General features: G+C 45.5%; 1 non-coding gene across 1 annotated transcript; it reads right to left on the bottom strand.

Annotated features, from left to right (window-relative positions):
• Positions 1-3,595: 3,595 nt before the first annotated feature.
• Trnat-ugu lies at positions 3,596-3,670 on the bottom strand. The gene has a single exon. It is a non-coding gene; the product is annotated as a tRNA-Thr (tRNA).
• Between the last annotated feature and the right edge of the window lie 21,436 nt (positions 3,671-25,106).

Genomic DNA, 25,106 nt, shown 5'->3' with positions numbered 1-25,106 from the left:
AGTGTTCAGAGCCATTTGAACCATATTATCCGTACATCAAACAGGAACGTATTTTCTCTTCCAAATTATTTTATTCCATATTTTGCAGTTTTCACCCACAGGAACACATTTCTAAACAAGAACTACTAATTTCCATCTGTTACATCTCAAAACAAGAACCGCTTTACAACTTCAGAACTGCCCTCCATCAAAACATTACACATACTCCACGTTAAGAAGAACAGAGATACAACCATTTCAGTAGAAAAATATGCTTACTTTGTCGATATAATTGATATCTCTGACGAAAGGGTTAGAATTTGATCAATTTTCTTGAAACGAAAGGAAATACAGTTTTCTATGGATTTTACCTTTTTGAACACTTGTGGAAAACAATAAGTACGATTATTAGACTAAATGTAAAGATTCTTTATTTCAGAACAGAAAAGTATTGTAAAGTACATTAGAGATACAAAAAAATAAATGTTTCTTATAAAATAGTTAATAGTATCTCAGTATTACGTTTTATCCTTGTACATTTACATGTAGAAGATGGAGTATGTACTAACAGCATTTTCTTTGTCTCTGGAACTTGTTATGAATTATAATGTAACGGGTTCTCCGATTATTGACGAAAAAAGGGATGTATTGAACAGTTCCATTACACAGCACAGAATTTAACTATTAAAATAATGACTTTTGGTAATTTCAAACAGAAATTAATCGAAGCTAAGAAACCATTTCTGAAAGCATTTGTGTCTATTTATATTGCGGACGTGCAAGGCAGCAAGTACGAGTCGCAAGAGGACGACAATACCATCGACAGCTTCTCCAGAACCATCAGAGACGCAGTGACAATGCGCAGGGGCTCCGGGAGGCCACATTATCTGGTGGAGGCATTACGGTCGCAGGACAGGCGTGGCCGTAATCCGAGGCGGGCGTGATTACTGGGGTCGAGAGTTCGGGCCCAGATAGGTCCTGCCGACGGCCCATTAGCGGGATGAAAGGCCTAGCGACATGGGCCATTGAAATGGATCAAACACAAGGGCAGCATAATTTTCTGTACACTAGGCTTAAACTGTGAGTGGTACATCTCTTTAAAGGCGCTGAGTGCATACAGATTTTCCTACAACAAGATGATAGTAAAGTAATAAGGATAAAAAATTAAGTTTCGGTAACGAGGAAATTTTGCAACACTCTCGAAAATATGGCTTAAATAGAAAACAGTTCAAGAAAAATAATGAAAATTCGACCTAACGACATGTTTGAGGTGTGAAATTCGAAAGAAACGTCCCGGCAGATCGTAAGTATATGCCACACTGTGATTCACATCTAGAGACGTGTATTTCGCACACATAGATCTTAACAACTGAGCTTTACAGCAAGTAAATCCCCGTGGGAGAGCTGTGAGTCCGCTTATATAGTTCAGTGGTGTGGTATCGTCCACGAAATACAAAGGTTCCAGTTTCAATGCTGCTTCCAGAACACAGTGTGTCTGGAAGTTTCAAAACAGAGAACAGTCCACTGCAGAGTGAAAAATTCATTCTAGAAACAATCCTGTATGTTTAGGCGAAGCCATTTCTAACCAATATCTTTCGTTTCAGTGGTGCTAGCCCCACAACATACGCAGGAAAGCTTTCAATGAAGTTCGGAAAGCTACTGACAGATGTATAGCTGTAATGGGAGATTGTATGTGCCTTGATGGATCAGACTCTAAGAATATTTTCTCGGGAAATGCAAGGCTTCACGCTCGAATCAAGATCCAGCACATTGTTTCAATCTTCCTGGAAGCGGCAAACCGGCGTACACTCCGTTACAAGGTGAATGATTCATTACGAAATGTTTGTGAAAATTATAAAGACGGGAAGAACTAGTGCCACTGTCATAGACACAATACATTTTATATACGATAAACCGCAGATCATTAACAGAGCGAGATGGCGCAGTGGTTAGCATACGGGGCTCGCATTCCGGAGGACGACGGCTAAAAACCGCATCCGGCCATTCTAATTTAGGTTTTCCGTGATCTCCCTAAATCACTTCGGGCAAATGCCGGTATGATTCCTTTCAAAGGAACCGATGACCTCTCTGTTTGGTCGGCTTTCTCAAATCCAACAACGATCGAACCAACACAAATCATTGTTTTTAGAGGATCATTCAAAAGATTGGTTTGATGCAGTTCTCTGCTCCTCTCTCTTGGTAGCAATGCTCCAAATTTTAGCACTTGTGCTGTATTCGTTCCTATTAACAATTTAGCACATCATATACAGACCCTGGACCCGCGCATTTCCTCCCACTTGGCTGCAGATTCCGCTTCGACTGTTTACATTTAGTGTCGAGTGTGTCCGATATTCGCATTTATGACGGCGTTAACTCAGCTAGGGTAACTTTCAATGAGATATCTCAATATCAGTGGAGACATTGCGTACCATTATTTCTCCAGATCCGACAAAGGAGAAAGTAGTGGTATTGGGTGTTGGGGTCTGGAGCGAAGGCGACGTTCTAGTTAACCACTGGGCATAGGTCGGGAGTCTGGCCAGTCAAGTCCGATCCAGGAATATTATTGTTCACAAACGATTGCCTCACAATTATTTCTTTATTACAGCGTGCAAAGTCCTACCGATACAACCATCATCTCTGAATTGTAGCTCTACTGTAGGCAGTACACAATGCTGGTAGATGTGGGGATATCTTCTCGCACTGAGTGATTAGTTAAGTGCAGTAAGGTAATCAACAACAACCAAGAAACACACACACACACACACACACACTCACACCGTAACACCATCTCTTCCATAGTCCACTGTTGGCGTTACACACAATGGCACGTACGGTTCTCCAGGCGTTCGCCACATCAAAACTCTTCCAAGAGATTGGCACAGGCTATAGAGTGATTCATCAGTCCAAATTGCTCGTTTCCTGTCATCCACTGTTCAGTGGCCCTCTGCACCACCTAGACCGTCGCCTATCATTTGGCTCCAGAAATATTTGGCTTGTGATGCTCGGCCACTGTAGACCGCTGGTTTCGTACAGATGTGCAGAGTCATTGTGCTAGATGAACCGCTTTTACCACTTTGAATCTCACTAGTGATTCCTTCCGTCGATTTCATGTGATTTTTTAGTCTACCGTGACCCTCTGTGAGTACGTGATCTCTACCAGGCCTTGGTTTAGTAGTGGTTGTAACTTTGCGTTTGCCCTTCACAATCACGTTACCAATAGTCGATTTTGGCAGTCTCGGAAATGCTGAAATGTACATGATAGAGGATTTGTTACTCGGCTGATATCCAGCTTCTTGGCCACCCGTTCTGATGTTCCTTCTTCTCTACACGCAATACAACACGCCCCACCTCCTTTTATTCTATTACGTCCGCTTTTCGTGACATCTGCTGGTCAGTTCCCCAGTACAAAGGGCTGTCTGGACACTTCTCATGAGATCATGTATGTCTCTCTTGTACCTTCTCTCATAACTTATTCCTATTTCAAGATACCAAACTTTAGCTACCTTTTTTCTGATTTTGTCCATATGCAACATTTAGTCATTAATTGATAATTAAATAGACACCCTAGCTGCAAGCAGGCGTTGATACACTTCGTTGGGGACATGTTGAAAATGTGTGCCCCGACCGGGACTCGAACCCGGGATCTCCTGCTTACATGGCAGACGCTCTATCCATCTGAGCCACCGCGGGCACGGAGGATAGTGCGTCTGCAGGGACTTATCCCTTGCACGCTCCCCGTGAGATCCACATTCCCAACATGTCCAATGTGGATCTCACGGGGAGCGTGCAAGGGTTAAGTCCCTGCAGACGCACTATTCTCTGTGCCCGCGGTGGCTCACGTCTGCTTTAGGCAGTGGCGCGGCACGGACCTGCTGTCCCGGCCGCGGGCGCGCGTGAACGAGGAAGTGTTTACACCGCCGGTACTCGCGCGTGTTGTTGTCTGACTCGATCGCCATGGCACACAATTTTCGAAAGACTACGCTCCAATTTACGTTCGACAACGAATTTGCCAGACCCAAAGCTTTCGAAATAGAGCGTTTTTTGAGGGAAGAAGTTCGTTTACCTGCTGCAGACATAATTGGAATACAGCTGTCCATTGTAAGCAGTACAATGTACGTAAAGATGACCGATGAAGCTGCGTGTACAAGAACTCTCTCTGCTGCACAAAGAGGCTTTAAATTTCGACACTCTGATGGCCATATCAGCGATGTAACAGTAGCTCCTTCAGGTTTGGGTGTGAGGGTCATTCGGATCTTTGAGTTGCCGTTTGAGGTGCCAGAATCGATGGTTACTGAATCGCTGCGACCATATGGAACGGTACTTAGTCATACGCCTGAACGCTGGGCTAGTTTTAATACCTATCCTGTGCTAAACGGCGTGCGACAGGTGCGGATCGTCCTTACTAAACATATCCCGTCTTATTTATACATTGGCGGATGTCGAGCTATTGTGATCTACGATGGCCAGCCACGCACCTGTTCTGGCTGTGGTGGAGAAGGACATATCCGCTCGGAGTGCATACAACGCCGCGTCGTGCAACTGCCACGTGGAGAAGCGTCACAGCGAAAAGTTCCCACGCAACTGCCGATGACGTACGTGTCGGTGGCCCGCCGGGAAGTGTTGCCAAGTTCGGAGCGTGGCAAGGACGTGTTTATGCAAGAGCAGACCGAGTTACGGGAGCATGGAGGTGACTCGGAGAATGTCCCTGCACCCACGTCACGACAGTTGAGGGAGGAACCTTCCGAAAACTCACATGTAGCAAGAGACGTGGAAGTGGATGTCCAGACGGTGGCGCCGGCAACGGACCAACGAACGACCGACGAACACAGTGAGGCAACAGAGGGCAGGGCACGCAAACAGCGATCGCCGAAGCGTCGCAAAAAGCGTCGCCATAGTTCGGGTGACACGTCCCCCCCTAGCCTAGGGGACACGGAAGGTATCCTAGCCGAAGAACTGTCTGACACAGAACACGTGTCATCAGAGGACGCTGACAGGATTCCGTCCGATGGTGACCGGATGTCCTGCCTTTTAGATGGTCCCTCTTCATTGACACCGACTGACCCAGCGCTGCCGACGAAGGAGTCAGGGACACCGATGTCCCGAAAGCCACGTCGAACTACATCAGAGGACGTTTCTCGGATGGATGACCACTGCGACTGGGCGGAACCAGTGGAAGACCTACAGGAATTGCCACCCCCAAATGATGACCACTCACCTACAGGATGCACACCACGGAACGACAGCGAAGGAGGGCAGCCCGTTGGCGGGCACCCCTCTGAGCACGAATAGTGGACTAAAGCCCTTGGAGTTCTCAATGACATGACACGAGCATGACAACAGCGACAACGAACCAAGCATATAAGGTGGGCACAGTGAACATTAACACCGCACGTTCGCTAGCAAAGATGCAACTTCTCCGGGACATGATTTACGCCACAGACGTCGATATTTTGCTGATGCAGGAAACCTTCAATGCTGCTTTTCCCGACGTGCATGGATACAACACTTATCTAGCGCCGACTCCAGATGGAGGACGTGGCACAGCGATACTAGTCCGGGAAGGGATTCCGATGTGTGACCTCGATTACCTTCCTTCGGCTCGGGGTTTGGCTATGACCGTGAACGGCATTCGTATCGTCAACATTTATGCACCCTCCGGATCTGACAATCGACAGGCGCGTGCACGATTCTACTCGGAGGAGATTGCCCCCCTATTCCATGGGAGGTATGACCACATCTTGGAAGGGGGGGATTTTAACTGTGTACTCACACCGAAGGATCAAACTCCTAATTTCAGCTCCTGCCACGCATTGAACACGATCTGCCGGGACATGGCCCTTATGGACACGTGGGAAAAGATCCATGGGCAGCGAGAGGGCTACACGTATTTTACTAGCCACTCGGCGAGCAGGCTGGATCGGATTTACGTTTCTGACGGACTAAGAGATCACGTGTTGGCTGCTGAACGTTGGCCCACAGCTTTTACGGATCACCTTGCGTATTTATGCACGTTAACCCTCCCACGGCAGCGGGTCTGGCGGAGTCGTAGTTCCTGGAAACTTAATTCCTCCTTATTGGTGGATCTCGAATGTCGCCAGCGGATCGAAGAAACATGGCAGACTTGCACTCGCCGTCTGCCGCTGCACCGTACGGTTCTTTCGTGGTGGCTGCAGTGCGCAAAACCGGCGATACGAAGAGCTCTCATAACGTATGGCAAGGAAAAAGCGAAATGGCTCCGAGATACACTTGACTATTACTACATGGTGCTCCGCGACCTGTCCTCCAGGGCCCCATCGCCTGAACGTCAAGCGGAAGTCCATCGCATTCAGGCCTGCATTTTATCGATCACGAGACGTCGACTGGAGGGACTTTCGATCCGTGCTCGGTGCTTGGACAACGTCGATGGAGAACGTATTGGCATGCATCATGTGTCCAAGGGACATGCGCGTAATCGCCGATCCCTAATCACAGTCCTCCATGATGACGATGGTCGGCCCTTGACATCACAACAGGCCATTGCTGCTGAGTTTCTGGAGCATTACCGCCTCCTTTTCACTGGGACGCCGACGGACAATCGGACAGAAGAAGAAATTTTGCGACAGATGCAAACGGAGGTGGATGGTCCGGATGCAGAGGTGCTATTGGCACCCCTAACGGAAGATGACATCCGGGGCGCACTCGCGAAGGGTGCGGTGCATAAATCCCCTGGGCCAGATGGGTTGACACTCGAATTTTACCGCGCATTTGCGGATTTAATGATGTCCCAGTGGGTATTGATGTATAACGAGTTATTGAGCCCTGACACGGATGTTCCGTCGCAGTTCATGGCGGGACTGCTTATACCAATACCAAAATCGACAGCGAGTGACAGCGCCCATCAATTTAGACCGCTCACGATGCTCAATACTGACTATAAGATCTTTGCGCGAATGTTGGCGGCAAGGCTCAAGATTGTAATATCCAAAACAATACCACCAGACCAGGCTTGTCTAGGGGTTCGGAGCAACATACATTCTATCCTCGGCGAATACCGTAACGTAATTTCCCTGACGGAAGCTTGTCGCATGCGAGCGGCGTTCGTATCGGTGTATTTTGATCGTGCCTTTGACAGGATCAACCATGATTTCCTTGACTCGACCATGCGACGCATGGCGATACCACAGGATTTTATTACCGTCCTCATGCCCCTCCTTCGCGGCGCTTCTTAGACGGTGAGAGTCAATGGCAGGGAGGTAGGAACGATTCCTGTTCGCAGCTCAGTTAGGCAAGGATGTCCCTTGTCGATGATACTGTTTACAATTGCGCTCGAACCATTGATGCAGACTCTTAGACGGACTCTAACAGGCGTCCGACTCCGTGCGAGCTCCTTCACGTGTCGTGCATATGCCGACGACTTGATGATACTCGTCCGGTCGGAGAACGAAGTAAGTCAGGTGGTTACCCTTCTTACTACGTACGGGGTAGCTGCGGGAAGCAGGGTCAACATGAATAAAACCAAGATCATGCACATCGGTCGAGGGCTGGACGCTCTGCGAAGTCCGTTTACGACGGTGGACATCTTGCGATGCTTAGGTGCCTTGTTCACCCTATCGCTACGGCAATCAGCGGCGGCGAGCTATCGACGTCTCCTCCAGAATGTCCGACTGCACATACGCAACAATTCACTCCGAACGCACGACCTGCTCCAAAGGGTGGACTACACTAATGTTCACCTGGCCTCGCGACTGCCGCACTTGGCACAGGTACTGCCAATGCCACATGGTCTCGCTGACAGATTAATGGCGGCCTTTGGATACTATGTCAGCCAAGGAATGCTGTTTAAGATCAAATACGAGACTTTAACTCTCCCATACCACTCTGGAGGACTTAACCTCACGGATGTGCGGAACAAGGCTCTAGCTCTATACCTGCGAGCGACGCTACGAACTTGGAACCAGCGGCAACACGCCATCACGTCGGCCATCCTGGATGTGCTTCTTCCCACGTCCTTTGAACCACCGGTAGCAGTAGGCACCATCTCGCCCTCGTTTTCTCACGTCGCGCGATTTTTTGTTGATTTTAGTTATGTTCAGTTACAGATACCTTCTACCAGAATCCCCACTACCCGTGAGATATATCGATACTTGCGGCGTGGTCATGGCAGCAATGTTGTCGAACTTAAATACCCAACACGAAACTGGCAACAGATTTGGCGAGCTGTCCACACACCTCTCCTCACCACAGCAGCGCGATCGTCATGGTATACACTAATCAACCGCAAGACAGTCAACCGCCAACGATTGTACGACATTCGCATGGTAGATTCCCCGCTCTGCCTTATATGTGGCATGCAGGACACCGACGAACATTCTCTGCAGTGCGGTGAGGCAACGGATGTTTGGCGGCTGACGCAACGCATCATGGCCCTCCTGCGACGCACCGACGAATCCACGATCACGACGGACGCTTTATTTTTCCCTGACCCTGTCTTTTTCCCCTCACACAAAACATCGGCAATCCGATGGATTGGAGGACACGCATCACACTACGTGCTCTCGCGGACCTTGATATCGGGCATGGACTATTGGCATTATCCACTAGAACAACACGAAATCATCCGACGCCACTCTAAATATAAAACGCATTTTGCGAACTTTCTAGGCAGCATGTTTCATAGCCCCCCGAAGCGGTGGGGAGTCCCAGGTTTACGTTGGATCGAGGGATAGGATTTACTCCCAGTGAAGTGACGAGGATGTCACTTCGGCCCTATATTTATTTCCCTTCTTTTTTATATATGATTTTTCTTTTGGGACATTAAAATTAAATGAATAAAGAAAATATTATTGTTACTAAAAAGAAAAAATTACAATATCAATGTTTCCTTCCTGCTGCCTCTCCCTTATCCTGTCAGGAGACGGGGACACCGTGGCCAGGCGTCCAAGTACGACCCCTGCCCACTCTGCCCCCTGACCTACTAAAAAAAAAAAGAAAAAAAAAGAAAAAATATAAAAAAATATAAAAATATAAAAAAGACAATAAATACAAAAAAAGAAAAAGAACAAAAAAAAAGATGGATAGAGCGTCTGCCAAGTAAGCAGGAGATCCCGGGTTCGAGTCCCGGTCGGGGCACACATTTTCAACATGTCCCCAATGAAGTGTATCAACGCCTGCTTGCTGCTAGGGTGTCTATTTAATTATCATTTCATTTCTAGCAAAGCTGCATGGTCATCCACGGTAACTGTTCTTTCGGGAACAGATACTACCGTCATATATATTTAGTCATTAAGTACGTCCACTACTTTTTGCTAAGACATAACTCCTACATCGAGAACTTCTTTCAGCTCCCCATTTTACCTCCAACAATGAAATTAAATACGTGGTAACAATGAACTATCCAACATTTTTTTCCGTTTTTGAACTCCTGTGTTACAGAATACTCTAGTCTTTTGCATAATACAATGTCTTGTAAGGTGGCTATAATTTCTTACCTTACAAGAACTGATCCACATATTTTGCCGTGATCTTCAAATACAATTAAGTATCATGTGATAGGTTGTAAATCGTATATATGAATATATAAAGGAGACTGACATTGTCACGTACCCCTTGTAAATAATTGTTAACGCTCATTGCATGGAAGGTGATGAAGTGTCTTTATAATCACAGTGGCGTAATGAATGATTGCCTATACTAGTAGAGATTGGAACGACAGTGGAGATGAAACGGCAGGCAGAACTCTAACTCTGGGTGGAAGGCCCGCACATGCGTTGGTCCTGCTTAAACACAGGATGTAGCAAGACGGACGTTGAGACACCTGAACGCTGGGGCACAATAGATTCGCGACCGGCTGCTATTATAGTAGGGCTGGAAGGATAGCCGGATAATACTTCCGAGTTCTGCAAATTTAAGACGCAGGTGAGAGGAACGAAGAAGCGTCACCTCGGAAATCACACAGGCTGTGTTATTTCCAAGTATTTTTACTCAGAAGCGTGTCATTGTACGAGTATAGGTTTTTTGTCGCAAACTTACCGCGCTGAACGACAAAAGACTAAAATATGGTTGGTTGGCGTTCAGAACCATCTGTAGAGAGGGAGAGTATTCCGTGGTTTCGGGACTATGATTCATTTTCGAAGTTACGATGGTGGGGAGCCGAACCTTGCTGCGAAGACAGCAGTGGAGAGACGTGATCTTCCATTGTAAACGCCCATGTGTGACGGTCACTCGATATCAGCTTTGTTGGTACAGATGGACTTGCTGTCTTTGCTCTCAGGAGAGTTTATACTTAGAACAGTTAGGCACTGTACTGTTGCGACGATTCTGGACTTCACATCCGGGTAGGAAGTCGTCGTTGAGTACGGAGCGTTCAGTAATTGAGGGCACTTCCTCTGCCTATACTTACGTTGAGACGTTATCTGAACTCTGTTCTTGTGGCTGGGAGGTCGCGTTTCTCTTCTGTAGAACACAGAGAGGAGAAGACAGTATTGAAGTATATTAGTCAGGGGACCACTTTCTGCCGTCCTAGTGTTTGAAGGAGTTGATTTGTGGCTGGCGTTCTTCCATCGTCGGAGACGAGTACGAGAACCATCACTTCGACACACCGGACGCAGTACATACGGTGATATCGCAAACTGCTTCGGCTTATTAGGGCTATATAACCTAAGCAGCTGTGATCACGTTAGTTTATTTCCACTGGGGTTCCACACCACCGTAGATCATCTTTGAAAGTAGTGTCTTCTAGTGTTTGGTTCGTAGATGATGTCAGTGATTTCACGTTATTGATATTAAACTGTGCACTCATAATAGGGGGCAGAGGTGGACAATTGATTAGCAATTTTACTTAGGAAATATAAACTTTGTAATATAAATGTTTTTTTTTTTAAATGTAGAGTAAATATATAAGCAGGAACAACGTTTATCATTTAGTATCATTAGATGCCATCATCATTCATTTATGTTTAGATTGTAATTTATAGAATTAAGAGATCCTAAGATCTGCTTCAGGGGTAGGGCACATTCATTTTACACCCACCTGGAGTAGCATCTTGGAGTCTTACCCTTCTATCACTATGATTAATATAACACTACCTTAACAATAAAAAGAATAAAATCCATTTCACATTATCAAAAATCTCCAGAAATACAGTATTTGCTTTTCTTTAAGCTGTTCTATGTTATTAACTGATGTGTCGCTATTGCTGCAGGAGCCAAACTGGGCCTTACTTTTTGTGAGTATTTTTGTAACATGTTATTTAGCCTGATATTAATAACTGTGAGTACAGGACTCTGCTGAATGACTTAGAAGATTCAGTTAGGTACTTATATCAGAGCTACCAAGCGTTGGATAGTTACAAATCCATGAAACATCAACAGTTGTTCCTTTTGGACTGAGACGAAAGGCTCCTGACTAAACGCCCAGTTACGGCGTAAAGTCTAGCTCTGGCGCGCCAGTCAGGAACTGACTGACACCCTCCCAGGATGACAGCAGCGGCCCCTGGCTGAAGAGGACTTGGACGCCGCGCCCGACTACTGGAGCCAATTCTATAGCAGCGTCAACGACAGCGACTTCGATAGTAGCTTTAACATTAGCCACTTCGATAGCTGTTCAGGACAGACTTTTCTCAGTTACAGGTCAGTAGTCACTGCAAAGAGCGATCCTTTCGTATGTCGCCCTTTGCTTGCGACACATCTGTGTAATTGACAAAGTTAAGTATTGTAATTTTCTTATTTTAATAAAACTCACTAATTCTAGTTGAATGTTTGTCTAGCGAACTGAATAGGAAGGATTCCTAGACACAACAAGATTGGCCATAACATGAACGAATACCAAAGTCACAACCTGTCACATTTCTCACCCAGAGTCGCTAGCTACCACAGTTTTCCTTTGTTGTGGGCTTTTGTGTTTTCCTGGCGCCTTAATTCTACCTTGTCTTTTCTTTGCTGGGGTGTGTTTACCTGTTTCAACAGTGTCTTTTATAGTGGTTTTTTTTTCAATTCAGTGTTTTCAGGTGGGCGTTGCTGAAATTTTCTTTGTGTGCTTATTTTTGTTGCTTGCATGATATGTTTATTGCATTTGCCTATTCCACCCCGTGACCAGGCATCTCAGCTGCAAGCGATAGATGGCACGCAGCTAACGCAGATGTTTCAGTTTTAGACACAGCAGACTGTCACCCTTCTCAACACGGTACAGCAGTTATTGGTGAACCAAACACCTAACGCAGCCCAGCATGCAACAACTGTAGCTCCGATAGCCACACTGCCTATTTTGCCAGATTAACGAAAAAGAAGAGGAACGGCTCGAGTGGTTCCCACAGTATGAAGTCCACATTATTGCTCACAAAGTATCACGTACTGTGAAGCTACATTTCTTTTTGTAAACGGTAGGAATTGCAGTCTTCCGTCTCATACAGAAATGGTTCCCTAACGTCACTCCGAGGGAACTTTCCTATGATGAGGTTATAGGTTCTCTAACTTACTATTATGACCAACAAGTTTATCTGTTGGCAGATAGGTATCAATTATTTCGTTTCAAAAAAAGGTCGCAACAAACTTATCTCGGGTGGATAACAGATTTGCAGGGTATGACGAGGATATGCAAATTCAAATGTACTTGTGTTGATTTATATTCGGATGTAATGTTGCGTGATGCGATCGTGTACAATGAAACTGATGTCCAAAGTAAAGAACAGATTTTGAAACAGACAGATCCATCATTTCATCACATAGTGCAAATTCTGGATCAGTATGATTCAGGTGCCGCAGCGTCAGATAAATTTGAGCAGCCACCGATTTGTTGTGTTGAGTCATCCCTTGCTCACGACCGGCCAAAAAGGCAGCAATAGCACCCGTGAGCCAAGCTGCGTAAACAGTTCTCTAAACAGGCGGCTACATCATTAAATAGAATGAAGTCATGCCCTCGGTGATATTCACGGCACAAACAGCACAGTGTTATGCTTGTGGAGAGGAAGGTCACCTACAATCCGTATGTTTGCAACAGATCAAACTCAAACATAAGAATTCTGCCCACTCACAAAAGTTAAACCGCCGACCGGTGTGGCCGAGCGGTACTAGGCGCTTCAGTTTGGAACCGCGCGACAGCTACGGTTGCATGTTCGAATCCTGCCTCGGGCATGGATGTGTGTGTGATGTCCTTAGGTTCGTTAGCTTTAAGTAGTTCTAACTTCTAGGGCACTGATGACCTCAGATGTTAAGTCTCATAGTGCTCAGAGCCATTTGAACCAACAAAAGTCAAGTCACAAGGCCCATTTATACGCCAGTCCAACAAACGTTTTGTTCACTTGCACCTTAGTGCAAAAACCGAGCGAGGTGGCGCAGTGGTTAGCACACTCGACTCGCATTCGAGAAGACGACGGTTCAATCCCGCGTCTAACCATCCTGATTTACGTTTTCTATGATTTCCATAAATCGCCTTAGACAAATGCTTTGATGACAGGGCACGGCCGACTTCCTTTGGCATCCTTCCCTAATCCGATGAGACCGATGACCCCGCTGTTTGGTCCCGTCCCCACAAATCAACCCAACCCAACGTCTTAGTGCAAAACGTGTGAAATTTCAGTTGGACACGGGTGCTGAATCGTCACACATATAAACTGTTAGGCTCCCCACGCCTGTCTACAGCTAGCACGCGCATGACAGCTTATTGTGTACAAGATATTCCCGTTCTTCGAAAATCTACTTTGCCTGTCATGTATCGCTCACATGATTAGGCACTGGTCGCTACTTTCAAAAATTGATTTGCCGACGCATATCTTCAAATACCACTAGACGAAGAACCTCAAACTGTGTGTGTTGTGAACACTCATTTGAGCTTGTTTAAATATTTGCGTTGGCCTTTTAGCAATTCTTCCGCACCCGCCATTTTCCAACGGTATTTGGAACAGCTGATTGTTCACGTACAAAAACAGCTGACTGCTCACGTACCAAACTGTTCAAACTATTTGGACGGTATTGTGGTAGCAGAAGTTCGTTCACCTGAAGAACACATTGCAAATTTGCGTGCTTTGTTTCGTGTGTTATCTGATACAGGACTGAAGTGTAGACTGGGCAAATGTGAATTCTTTTAACCTGAGTTGCAGTACCTTGGTCATGTCATGAACAGTCAACGTGTACATCATCTTGCGTCACATTTGTTACCCATACGTGACCTGCCAGCTCCTCACAGTGTCAAAGAACTGTAGTCAGTTTTAGGGAAAATGACCTATTATATTCGGCTCATACCGAATGCTGCACAAATCGCATCTCCGTTGCATCGCTTGCGTCGCAAGAACGTTCCCTTTGTTTGGACAGATGAGTGCCAAGAAGCTTTCAAAAACTTAAAGATGCATTACTCAGTGATTGATGCTTGGTCCGTTTTGATCCTTACTAAACAGTTGTGTTCCAAGTTGACGATTCCCCTCAAGGAATAGGTGCAGTGCTTTCGCACAGATTTGTGATAAAGACAGGCTTATTGCTTTCGCCCCAAAAGTGGTGTTCAAGTCTCAGTGTAACTATTAACAAATAGAGAAAGAAGCATTGGCTATTGTGTATGGTGTCACAAAATTCCACCTCTATTTATATGGCAGAAAATTCTACTTAATAACGGATCACAAGCAGCTGCAGACTTTGTTTCATCTGATGAAGCCAGTTCCTGTACGAACTGCCCAAAAATTGCAACGATGGACTTTGTTGTTATCTCAATACCAGTACGAGATTGTGTATCATCGGACAGCTCAACGTGGTAATGCGGACGCACTTTCACGCCTTCCGATTAGCCCTGACACAGACTTTGGCGCTTCTGCTGCATCTTGTTGTCACATCGATGCTCAGGATTCTGAGCATTGCTTCAATCTTTTCCGTTGAACTGTAAGAAAATTGCACAGGCCACAGAAGCTGACCCAGATTTGAACATTTTGCTCAATTATGTTCCCACATCCTGGCCTCACTGATTGAATGACTGAAGGAATTCCGTAGTGCGCCGATACTTCGCATGTCGGCGTAGCCTCGCTGTACAGCTACGTGCGAAAAAATGGTTCAAATGGGTCTGAGCACTATGGGACTTAACTTCTGTGGTCATCAGTCCCCTAGAACTTAGAACTACTTAAACCTAACTAACCTAAGGTAATCACAAACATCCATGCCCAAGACAGGATTCGAACCTGCGACCGTAGCAGTCGCATGGTTCCAGAATGTAGCGCCTAGAACCGCTCGGCCACTTCAGCTGGTGATAGGTGAGATTCCTCTTCAAAATGACAGTGGACAATCACGTGTATTGATCTCTAGAGTTTTGCAAAAAGAAGTGTTACAGTTACTTCACCAAGGACACTGGGGGATTGTTCGCACGAAACAGCGCGTCGACACTATACTTCGCAGGGTATGGACACTGAAATAGAAAAGATGAGGTTACAATGTCACGCATGTGCTGAAAATCAGACCGATATGCCTCAAAAATTCTCCGATTGGCCTAAGTCGCAATCGCCATGGCAACTTGTGCATATAGACTTTGCGGGACCTTTTTGGAACGTTCGTTGGTTGATGGTTGTAGATTCACAGCAACTTTCATTTTGCTATTCCAATGAACTCGACAACGTCACGCAGAACAGTTCAGGCTTTGTCCTTTATTTTTTGGCTCTAGGGTTTGTCTGAAGTCATAGTGTCGGACAACGGCCCTCATTTCACGTCAAATGAATTTCAAACATTCTCTGAATGCAATGGCATACAGCATCTAACTAGTGAACCATTGCATCCACAGTCAAACGGTGCAATGGACCGTTTTGTCGGAACCGTCAAACAGCAGATGGCCAAACTCTGCTTCGCACACACCAGGTATCAAGCACTGCAGCTGTTTCTCGCCTCCTATCGTTCGCATCTACGAAATGGGCCATCACCGGCTGAATTGCTTCACGGCCGCCGCCATCGGACACTGCTCCACCTGCGCCGCGCTGCTCAGCATCCGGCACCGAAGGAAGGTCGCAAGTATCGCATCGCACCGCATGATATTGTGTTTTTCAGGGTATTTAACGGCAGCAGACGGTGGGCGCGAGACGAAATTCTCCGTCGACATGGCGCATGCATGTATCTCATTTCAGGCCCAGACGGATCCCAGGGCCGACATCACAACCGAATTCGCCACTGTCATGTGCAGGGCGATTCTTCTGTATCTCATTCCCAGATTCACGCATCCCGATGACAGCACGACCACAGCAGCAGCTAGAGGGCGTCATCACGACAGCACGGAACAACCTCATGGACACGAAGCCTTCAACTCCTTCGCCTCTTCTCGTGCTACCCATGGAGCTGGACCTGCCCACGCCACAGCGGCCGATATCTTCTACATTACTGTACGGGCCTCAGGAGGTGGGCGCGCGGCCTTCTGGGCTTTTCCCGGGTGACGTTTCTACCAGACCGAAGACTAGATGGCGGGATATGACCGGAAGTCTGACGCCCCCTGTAGCCACAGCTTCCGGTCTATCACAGCGTCCACGCTCATGCTCTTCCCATTGTCGTGCTCCTTATATGACGACGGTCCATCGCTTTGGGGGGCAGGAATGCTACGGCGCAAGTCAAGGCCATGCACGCCAGTTGGGAACCATAGAGGCGACTTTGAGAAGAAAGAAGCCAATCGCACGCTGACCGATTCCCTTCCAGGACGAGAACGCTACAGCAGCGGCGCCTAGGTGAAGAGGACGTAAGCGCCGCGCCCGACTGATGGAGCCACTGCTATAGCAGCGTCAACGACAGAGACTTCGATACCAGCTTTAACTTAGCCACTTCGATAGCAGTTCAGGAGAGACTTTTGTCAGCCAGAGATCAGCAGTCATTGCAAAGACTGATCATTTCGTATATCGCTCTTTGCACCTCTGTGTAATTGCCAAAGTTAAGAATTGTGATCTTCTTATTGCAATAAAACTCGTTAATACGAGTTGCTGATTGTTTGTCTAGCGAACCGAGTAGGCAGGATTCCTAGACACAACACCTACCACAGGCATTTCCCATGGGTAATATGTCATTGGAACGTGAAGGCTGTAAAAGTAAAGGTGCTGAACGATCTTCAAAGAAGTATTGCACTTTGCTTGTCATATTTACTCCTGCTTTGCCCACCTGACATAAACACGTGTCACGTTCCCAGGTTGAGGGAAACTGTTCTGATTGCCGTCAGTTTGCAGGCGTCGAGTTCACACGTTGTATCCAGTAGCTACCCAAACCATATCACCTGACGTCGTGCACTATTCTGCTGAACAGTGGAGGCTACCAGAATGCCTTCTAACGACAGCATTTAAAAAATTTATAACCAGAACTGAGCTATGACAAACCCGAACCTTTTAAATTTTGACACTCAGCACGCCGGCACTGCTATTCGTGTGATTCCTTGGGTTTTTAGGTTTCTGGATGTTGGATGAAGAAGCATTGTCAAGGATACCCCCAGTTGCATCCATACAATGTTACATTATACTTTTTGTTCCACAGATTCATACTGAGGTGATTTTCAGGGATGATCAACATACGAGATGGCACTGAAGAGTCGACACGGGCGGGAATACTATCTGTTGCAATGCTCCAGCGTTTAACTAACACTGAAGATGAAGCTATACAGTCAGTGACGATCATGTCATGTTGTCATCATACCGTTTATATCAAGCAGTGGTCACATTCTGCGCCCATTATCCATTCACTGATAGCTACGAAATTTCACTGCACTTTTTTTTCCAAATCTGACTTATTTGTACCTAAACCACACACAATAACACAAACTCATTTCTCACATATGCAGATGCTGCGCTCTTGGACGACGAATATGTATCAGATGTGTTTTTCTTTTGCGAACTGTTAAGTGAATTTGACGTGGCACAGACCCTCCTAATCACGAGAGCTGGAGTGATACACATGCAGCATAGTTCAACACAATCTCAGTTAGTGGTAGGTGGCAGTTTTACACAGCCTCGCAACTTCCATTCAGTCCTCAGTCCTTTTCTCTGACTCAGAAACGTTTCATTTCAAACTTTGCTTCCGGGAGTGATGATACAAAAGTGTTTGGGTTTGCAAAAGAGTTGTATTTTCATTACACGATAATTCGGCAGCTTACCTTGGTGTCCTCTTCAGGTGCTACCTAACTGCACTCTGACCAAACTGTGAACAGGTTGTGCGCCGCTCTGTCGAATGTTTCCCCGAGTAGTTCAAAAATAAAACAGTCTCGCAGAAAATAAAGAAGAACGAAAAGCGTGTGATGAACCTCGAAGAAATATTATACAACTATGAAAAGTATAATAACAGCAGAGAGTACCAGAAGACTGGTATGTATTCGGACTTAAGCATACTGAGCTCGAAGTCTCGCGCTTTACTTAATCTAAAACACCGTTTATCATAATTAATTGTAAACTTTTGGTTTTGTACATAATTGTTGAACGTTCGTACAGTCAGTCCAACATACCATACTGACTGCATGTCCGGAAACGAAATAAACATAATAAAAAATGTGAACCACACGCCACATTCACACGGCACGTGGCTTACACCCAGTTTACAGAGGGCCGTATTACCCTCAAACATAGCGGTCTTTTTGATTTCTTTGTGGGATCGCTATATATTGGAAATCGAATTAACGATCTCTCGATCTTTCTGGAAATAGAGATAGCGTATCGAAGGTAGGGGTTTCTAGTTGCTCCTTCATTGGTGTCACCAGGTGGTGTCCCTCATCGTTTAAAAAACATGTGCAGCAGAGATCGATCTGCGTTATTAGGCACTATCGAGGTGGTGTGCTGTATATCTGTCCGTTGTGAAACGTTCTCCTAGCTATATACTGAACAAAAACCAGCTTGTTAAACTTAATTTTATTTGCAAACTAGGTACTGTAGCCCGCTGGTAGATTAATTAAGAAAGATAGGTAAGAGTGACTGATACTACAAGAAACGAAAGCATACGCGGAAAGTGCTTACCTAGAAAACGAGATTAGATCCCTGTTTCAGAGACTCCGATGTTTGTATAAGTCAAAATAAAAATAAAAAAAAACTGTAGCTCAGACTACAATAGTTGGCAGCAAGACGACACAAGATAGTAACTGGAAACTTTTCACCTCTTAATTAGGCAAGCACACTAAAGGCACAGGAGCGTAGTAAGCAAGAAACTCCTAAGTCCTGAAATGAAAGCTGCGGGCCTATGGGGTATCGTCTCAGTTGTGCGACTGGATTCGTGATTTCCTGTCAGGAAGGTCGCAGTTCGTAGTAATAGACGGCAAATCATCGAGTAAAACTGATGTGATATCAGGTGTTCCCCAGGGAAGCGTCCTGGGACCTCTGCTGTTCCTGATCTATACAGGGTGTTGCAAAAAGGTACGGCCAAACTTTCAGGAAACATTCCTAACACACAAATAAAGAAAAGATGTTATGTGGACATGTGTCCGGAAACGCTTAATTTCCATGTTAGAGCTCATTTTAGTTTCGTCAGTACGTACTGTACTTCCTCGATTCACCGCCAGTTGGCCCAAATGAAGGAAGGTAATGTTGACTTCGGTGCTTGTGTTGACATGCGACTCATTGCTCTACAGTACTAGCATCATGAACATCAGTACGTAGCATCAACAGGTTAGTATTCATCACGAACGTGGTTTTGCAGTCAGTGCAATGTTTACAAATGCGGAGTTGGCAGATACCCATTTGATGTATGGATTAGCACGAGGCAATAGCCGTGGAGCGGTACGTTTGTATCGAGACAGATTTCCAGAACGAAGGTGTCCCGACAGGAAGACGTTCGAAGCAATTGATCGTCGTCTTAGGGAGCACGGAACAGTCCAGACTATGAGTCGTGACTGGGGAAGACCTAGAACGACGAGGACGCCAGCAATGGACGAGGCAATTCTTTGTACAGTTGACGATATCCCTAATGTCAGCGTCAGAGAAGTTGCTGCTGTACAAGGTAGCGTTGACCACGTCACTGTATGGAGAGTGCTACGGGAGAACCAGTTGTTTCCGTACCATGTACAGCGTGTGCAGGCACTATCAGCAGCAGATTGGCCTCCACGGGTACACTTCTGTGAATGGTTCATCCAATAATGTGTCAATCTTCATTTCAGTGCAAATGTTCTCTATACGGATGAGGTTCGTGATGACTGGGTGTTGTGTGATGTCCTTAGGTTAGTTATGTTTAAGTAGTTCTAGGTTCTAGGGGACTGATGACCATAGATGTTAATTCCCATAGTGCTCAGAGCCATTTGAACCATTTTTACGGATGAGGCTTCACTCCAACGTGATCAAATTGTAAATTTTCACAATCAACATGTGTGGGCTGACGAGAATCCGCACGCAATTGTGCAATCACGTCATCAACACAGATATTCTCTGAACGTATGGGCAGGCATTGTTGGTGATGTCTTGATTGGGCCCCATGTTCCTCCACCTACGCTCAATGGAGCACGTTATCATGATTTCGTACATGATACTCTACCTGTGCTGTTAGATCATGTGCCTTTACAAGTACGACACAACATGTGGTTCATGTACGATGGAGCTCCTGCACATTTCAGTCGAAGTGTTCGTACGCTTCTCAACAACAGATTCGGTGACCGATGGATTGCTAGAGGCGGACCAGTTCCATGGGCTCCACGCTCTCCTGACCTCAACCCTCTTGACTTTCATTTATGGGGGCATTTGAAAGCTCTTGTCTACGCAACCCCGGTACCAAATGTAGACTCTTCGTGCTGGTATTGTAGACGGCTGTGATCCAATACGCCATTCTCCAGGGCTGCATCAGCGCATCAGGGATTCCATACGACGGAGGGTGGATGCATGTATCCTCGCTAACGGACGACATTTTGAACATTTCCTGTAACAAAGTGTTTGAAATAACGCTGGTACGTTCTGTTGCTGTGTGTTTCCATTCCATGATTAATGTGATTTGAAGAGAAGTAATAAAATGAGCTCTAACACGGAAAATAAGCGTTTCCGGGCACATGTTCACATAACATATTTTCTTTCTTTGTGTGTGAGGAATGTTCCCTGAAAGTTTGGCCGTACCTTTTTGCAACACCCTGTATAAATGACCTGGGTGACAATCTGAGCAGTTCTCTTAGGTTGTTCGCAGATGATGCTGTAATTTACCGTCTAGTAAGGTCATCCGAAGACCAGTATCAGTTGCAAAGAGATTTAGAAAAGATTGCTGTATGGTGTGGCAGGTGGCAGTTGACGCCAAATAACGAAAAGTGTGAGGTGACCCACATGAGTTCCAAAAGAAATCCGTTGGAATTCGATTACTCGATAAATAGTAAAATTCTTAAGGCTGTCAATTCAACTAAGTACCTGTGTGTTAAAATTACGAACAAATTCAGTTGGAAAGACCACATAGATAATGTTGTGGGGAAGGCGAGCCAAAGGTTGCGTTTCATTGGCAGGACACTTAGAAGATGCAACAAGTCCACTAAAGAGACAGCTTACACTACACTCGTTCGTCCTCTGTTAGAATATTGCTGCGCGGTGTGGGATCCTTACCAGGTGGGATTGACGGAGGACATCGAATGGGTGCAAGAAAGGGCAGCTCGTTTTGTATTAGCACGTAATAGGGGAGAGATTGTGGCAGATATGATACGCGAGTTGGGATGGAGGTCAATAAAGCAAAGACGTTTTTCGTCGCGACGAGATCTATTTACGAAACTTCAGTCACCAACTTTCTCTTCCGAATGCGAAAATATTTTTTTGAGCCCAACCTACATAGGTAGGATTGATCATCAAAACAAAATAAGAGAAATAAGAGCTCGAACAGAAAGTCTTAGGTGTTCGTTTTTCCCGCGCGCTGTTCGGGAGTGGAATGGTAGAGAGATAGTATGATTGTCGTTCGATGAACCCTCTGACAAGCACTTAAATGTGAATTGCAGATTAGTCATGTAGATGTAGATGTAGACGACGTCCACGTCTTATTCTTCGTGCGAATCCAACCACAGGTGCATAAATGAGGTATACTTAACAGCTGAAACGTGACGATATCAGTGTGGTACAGCACTCGTCGCTTTATGCAAAGTCTGTTGCAATGATAATTCAGTTATGAATATTTCTTTCTAGTAATTTTCCTTTATTCGAGTTGTATGTGATGTTACCGCCAGACACCACACTTGCTAGGTGGTAGCCTTTAAATCGGCCGCGGTCCGTTAGTATACGTCGGACCCGCGTGTCGCCACTATCAGTGATTGCAGACCGAGCGCCGCCAAACGGCAGGTCTAGAGACTTCCTAGCACTCGCCCCAGTTGTACAGCCGACTTTGCTAGCGATAGTTCACTGACAAATTACGCTCTCATTTGCGGACACGATAGTTAGCATAGCTTTCAGCTACGTCATTTGCTACGACCTAGCAAGGCACCATTATCAATTGCTATTTATCTTGTGATGCATGTACCGTCAGACCGATGTTCACCAATTACGGATTAAAGTTAAGTTTTCCAGAAGCTACGTACTATTTTTGCTACTATAAAGACCTTGTCCTGTTCCAGACCTCACGCCATCCTGCGTGAGTTTAAACGCGTGCCTTTCGGCTTCCTCATCGTGGCTTGGCTGTCTTGCCAAGCCACAACATTGTAAATGGCCAGCATGAAATTCAGTAACAAAATCTGGATGCAATTCAGTATTCTTCCTGCTGACGTTACGTATACTGAAAGTCAACTGAAGGATTTCCGATTTTAATAATCGACAACCTCCTACTAGTATGTTAGTATCATTACTGTTTATTGCAGATGTCAGATCATCCACATCGGTGAGTTACTAGTAAGAGCTATTGTCATTGAATTTATTATTTCTCACAGTTTAGTTCTACCAGTTATTAGATGTGACCAACGCAACACCCTCTATGGATTTGCTTATCGAACTGTTAATAGCAGTCTCTACTAAGAATGTGTCTCACGTTGTAGAATGAATAGTAACAAAATATTCCGTTGTATGAGCAGAAACATATATATATCTTCCGGATTAAAAACTAAATAGAAACGAAACCAAAGCTGGACTCGAACCTTCTGCACCACAAAATGCAACACTTCTTTTTTAGTTTTTAATTACTGCGATAGGCTGATAGCAAGGGAAAGGTACAGCCAGTATTTTCCTCGATGGCATACTGCTGTACTGTATGGTTTAACGATGACGGCATCCTCTTGGGTAAAACAGTAACACATTCGTATCACTGGGCGAGGGTGTCCTCATAAAAAATAAGACTTGCTGTCTTCGAGTCGGAGAGTGAAATTTTCGATCTCTTAATGGTGAAGGTAAGCTAGAGAATTCAAAAAGAATTTTGGGTATGATGAAGAAGAATAAAGTTGGAATTAGCGAAGTTCTATAGCTAAAAGAACAGAATTTATGGCCAGGTGAGTATAGAATTATAAACACAAAATCAGAAAGTGGTAACGTAGGATTAGGTCTAATGATGAACAAGAAAAAAGGATAGCGAGTGAGATTCTGTGAATAGCTTGGTGAAAGCTTATCATAGCCAAGACAGAAATGAAGCAAACACCCACACAGCAGTTCAGGTTTATATGACAACTAGCTCCGCAGGTGATGAAGAGACTGAAAGGTCCGTACCCAAAGACTGGACAGTTCCACAGCCGGCCGAGGTGGCCGAGCGGTTCTAGGTGCTTCAGTCAGGAATCGCGCGACCGCTACGGTCACACATTCGAATCCTGCCTCGGGCATGGATGTGTGTGATGTCCTTAGGTTAGTTAGGTTTAATTAGTTCTAAGTGCTAGGGGACTGACGATCTTAGAAGTTAAGCCCCATAGAGCTCAGGGCCATTTGAACCAAAGTTGCACAAGGTCACACCAATATTCAAGCAAGATAGTAGGAGTAATCCTCTTAACTACAGGTCCATATCATTGACTTCGATATGTCGCAGGATTTTGGAACGTACATTGGGTTCGAACATTATAAATTACCTCGAAGTATACAGTCTATTGACACACAGTCAACATGAGTTTAGAAAACATCGTTCTTGTGGAACACAACTAACTCCTTATTCGCGTGAAGTGTTGAATGCTACTGACAAGCGATTTCGGATCGATTCCGTATTTCTGGATTTCCTTAAGGCTTCTGCCACTGGACCACACAACCGGCTTGTAGTGAAACTGCGTGCTTATGGAATATCGTCTCAGTTATGTTACTGGATTTGTGATTTCCTGTCAGAGAGGTCACAGTTGGCAGTAATTGACGGATAGTCATCGACTAATACAGAAGTGATTTGTGGCATTCCCCAAGGTAGCGAAGCGAAATGTAGTGTGAGGAGGTCTATGCGAGAGGCGTTCAATGATTTCGAAAGTAAAATTCTATGTACTGACTTGGCAGAAAATCCTAAGAAATTTTGGTCTTATGTCAAAGCGGTAGGTGGATCAAAACAAAATGTCCAGACACTCTGTGACCAAAATGGTAGTGAAACAGAGGATCACAGACTAAAGGCCGAAATACTAAATGTCTTTTTCCCAAGCTGTTTCAAAGAGGAAGACTGCACTGTAGTTCCTTCTCTAGATTGTCGCACCGATGACAAAATGGTAGATATCGAAATAGAAGACAGAGGGATAGAGAAACAATTAAAATCGCTCATAAGAGGAAAGGCCGCTGGACCTGATGGGATACCAGTTCCATTTTACACACAGTACGCGAAGGAACTTGCACCCCTTCTTGCAGCGGTGTACCGTAGGTCTCTAGAAGAGCGTAGCGTTACAAAGGATTGGAAAAGGGCACAGGTCATCCCCGTTTTCAAGAAGGGACGTCGAACAGATGTGCAGAACTATAGACCTATATCTCTAACGTCGATCAGTTGTAGAATTTTTGAACGCGTATTATGTTCGAGTATAATGACTTTTCTGGAGACGAGAAATCTACTCTGTAGGAATCAGCATGGGTTTCGAAAAAGACGGTCGTGTGAAACCCAGCTCGCGCTATTCGTCCACGAAACTCAGAGGGCCATAGACACGGGTTCCCAGGTAGATGCCGTGTTTCTTTACTTCCGCAAGGCGTGCGATACAGTTCCCCACAGTCGTTTAATGAACAAAGTAAGAGCATATGGACTATCAGACCAATTGTGTGAGTGGATTGAAGAGTTCCTAGGTAACAGAACGCAGCATGTCATTCTCAATGGAGAGAAGTCTTCCGAAGTAAGAGTGATTTCAGGTGTGCCGCAGGGGAGTGTCATAGGACCGT

The sequence above is a fragment of the Schistocerca piceifrons genome, chromosome 7, assembly GCF_021461385.2.
Source record: "Schistocerca piceifrons isolate TAMUIC-IGC-003096 chromosome 7, iqSchPice1.1, whole genome shotgun sequence".
Lineage (NCBI taxonomy): Eukaryota > Metazoa > Arthropoda > Insecta > Orthoptera > Acrididae > Schistocerca > Schistocerca piceifrons.
The sequence above is the reverse complement of the archived record's forward strand: the minus strand, read 5'-3'. Positions and strand labels throughout refer to the sequence as shown.